At 32.1% G+C, this 3129-nt stretch overlaps 1 protein-coding gene across 1 annotated transcript in view; it reads left to right on the forward strand.

Moving 5' to 3' along the window:
* The first annotated feature begins 2777 nt into the window (after positions 1–2777).
* The window catches only part of LOC114292217 (uncharacterized), a 4406-nt gene continuing 4054 nt past the window's right edge, over positions 2778–3129 (forward strand). The window contains exons 1-2 of the mRNA XM_028236123.2: positions 2778–2905; positions 3050–3129. The exon at positions 3050–3129 is cut by the window's right edge and continues 4054 nt beyond it. The gene's annotated coding sequence lies outside the window, so the exon portion shown is untranslated. The remainder of the gene's footprint in view (positions 2906–3049) is intronic.

The following is a 3129-nucleotide window of genomic DNA, read 5'->3' on the forward strand; positions in this document are numbered from 1 at the left end:
GAGCCCCATATATTTATACTCTGATTGTGTGTGTGAAATTTTGCAAGTGGCCTTCGGTAATCTCGGATTACTGGCCATCACGGCACCATCCTACTAGGGGCGGGTTGGGGTCGTGACATTTACGCATATAAATTACCCTCTTAATATATATATATATATAAATTATATAATTTGCATACACATATATACAGATTATATATATTGCTACACATTTTCTCTTCCTAAGTCTCAAGCACCAACATTTATTAACTGTTGTTACATTATAATCTGTAATCTGGACCGTGGCTTGCGGCGGTGGCTCTGGATTGGGGTTGTCCGAAGCTGATGGGGGTGATCGACTGTGGAGGTCACAGTGGAGTTGACCGGAGAGTAGCTTTGGACTGGGGTTGACCGGAGAGTGGTGTCGGAGTAGGATTAACCAGAGTTAGGTAGTAAGAAACTCAAAAAATTTTGGTAGTACGAAGATCAAACCATATTCAGTAAGATCAAACTATCTTTTTATCTTCTTTTTTTTTTTTTCCTGGGTAGAGGTTTACAGATCTGATGGCATTGTTTATAAATTTGAAGATGTGCTAGGGGCATTTTCGTCTTAAAAATAATGTTACTCTCCTTGCAAGCGCGTGACTTTCACTTTAACGGAAAAGCTAACTGTGCGTTTTAGTCCACAAACCACATGAGGGTTATGTGGTGATTTTCAAATATCAGGGGTAATCTGCACCCGGCTTAAACCATAAGAGGGTAAAGTGAAGTTTGTCCTATTTTTAATATAACTTTTAATTCCTAAACTTAGCCATTATAATGTTCAACATTTGTATATAGACAAAGAAAAAAAAAATTATGAACTTGATCCACCAATTCAACAATAAAAATATGGTCATTTATTTATTTATTTTGGGACAAAAGGGGGCCGAAACCTAAACAAAAGACAAAACTAAAAGAAGGAACATGCAAGGAACCAACACACTGGGCATCCTTTGCTAAAATATGATTTATTTATTTATTTTTTTTGACCATGTATAGCTCAAACAAGTCACAGTTTTTTTTAATGAATTTTTTTGAAAATTATTTAATCTTTTTTTACATTTTTAAGTCTTGTAGACGAATTTAAAAATATAAAAAATTACTAAACATATAAAATAATAATTATTTTTTAGACTTTTTTTTGTGAATTTTTTAGACTTTTTTTTAAATAAATTAAAATTTTTCTTTTTCGATCCTTTCTTTGAAATAGAACTCAAGAGTGAGGTTTTTTGAAGTTTGTTTAAAACAATCCACTAAAAATGAAAAAAAAAAAATTCACTAAAAAAGTCTAACTTCAAACACCATTAAATCTTAAAAAAAAAAAAAGTATTTATGGAAAAAATAACATATATAAAAACTATTTTTATTTTTATTTTTTCCCTATAAATTTCTAAAACCAATTAATATCATTTTATTCCCTTCAGCTATGAAGGCGAACACATTAACTCTTTCAACTATAAAAATTGTATAAATACATCATTTTAAAGGTGGTTTAGAGATGGTCTGTATAAATAAAAATGATATATTTTTATAATTAAGAATCAAAATATACTAGTTCAAAAATTAAGGGAATAAAATAGAATAAAATTTTGTAGCTCGAATTTTTAACCCTCGAATGGCCTGAATTTCTCTCTCTCTCTCTCTCTCTCTCTCTCTTTCTTACACAGACCCACTTTTCGACCTCCCCTCCCCTCCCCCACCCCTACCAGCTTCGCCCGACCCAACACCACCCTTCCTCATTCTTTCTCCAGATCTGTTTTTTTAAGAACAAAACTCATGTACAAATTAATAACTCTCCAAAAACAACGCAAAGAAAGAAATGAAAAAATCAGAGAAAAGAAAGAAAGAACTTGAAGAAACCAAAAATAGAGTATTGAATATGAATGATTTATGTTGTTTGTTCGTGTTAATTGAATAACCCATGTTGGGGTTGCTTCAATTTTCTGGTGAGTTTGATAGTTTTTAGAGAGAGAAAGTGTGTTTACTTCAATTTTGTGGTGGGTTTTGGTAGTTTTTAGAGAGAGAAAGTTGAGGAAACAGAAGAGAAAGCTGAAGAGAAATGAGGTTTTGATTTTTTTCATTTCTCTCTTTTCTATGGAGATTCAACACTACAAACCCACTCTGGTAGCTTTTCATTCGGCCAATGAAGCCATCTCCGGCGTACTCTCTTCCTCTTTCTCTTCCTTTTCCTCTCTTTCTTTTGCCGTCGCCTCGCCTCTTTATTTGTCAGAGTTTGGTTCTCAAATGTTTGAGAGAGAAAAGAGAGGGGGAGGAGAAAAAAGTGTCAAAATGATATTGTTTTGGCACCACCGCTAGAACCATTGTAGGGAATCACGACAGAGGATTCGAACTTCATAAATGCCAACACATTCGAACCATTCGAGGCAGCTAATTTTCGAGCTACCCAAAACTCAAAAGTAAAACAAGATTTGTAATAATTGAAAGTCTTTCTTGTGTAAATAACCTAAATAAAAAATACTATAGATTCTAAATTTTTTATCAAATAAATGATCAAATATTTCATATGAATATAAGGTTCACAAATATAAACCTCACATCACATTTAATCATTTATTTAATAAGAAATTTGGTATCTCAACATTACTTAATTTAAGGGGTTGTTTGGAATGACCTAATGAACTTTTTGTCTTTTTATAAAAAAATATAAAAAAAAATAAAAAAAAATGATGTAATGATAAAAAAATAAAAAGATAAAAAAATAAATTATTTAAAATATGTCATCTAAATTAAATCCTAATGATAGAGTCGATGAAACCTGTTATAAAAGGAATCCATCTGACCCACACGTCTCTCCTGACTCTCACTCGCGCTCCCAACACCACGCCATCGTGCGCTCGCAACCAGAACAAGAACAAAAGAAGAGGTTAGTTTCTTCTTCTCAAAATCTTCTTCTTCTTCCCTTTAAAACCTTAGTTTATTATTCTAAAAAAATTTAATTTTTTATGTTTTTGATTCGATTTTACACTCTCGTCTTGTTCTTGATTTGATGATTATGTATGTTTTGCAGGTAGAAATCAAAATCTAGGTTAGGGTTAGGGTTAAGGTTAGGGTTAGGGTTTTGAAGAGTCGAATTTGAATCACGAAAAA

The sequence above is a fragment of the Camellia sinensis genome, chromosome 12 (genome assembly GCF_055761805.1).
Source record: "Camellia sinensis isolate YWXY chromosome 12, ASM5576180v1, whole genome shotgun sequence".
In the NCBI taxonomy this organism is placed as follows: domain Eukaryota; kingdom Viridiplantae; phylum Streptophyta; class Magnoliopsida; order Ericales; family Theaceae; genus Camellia; species Camellia sinensis.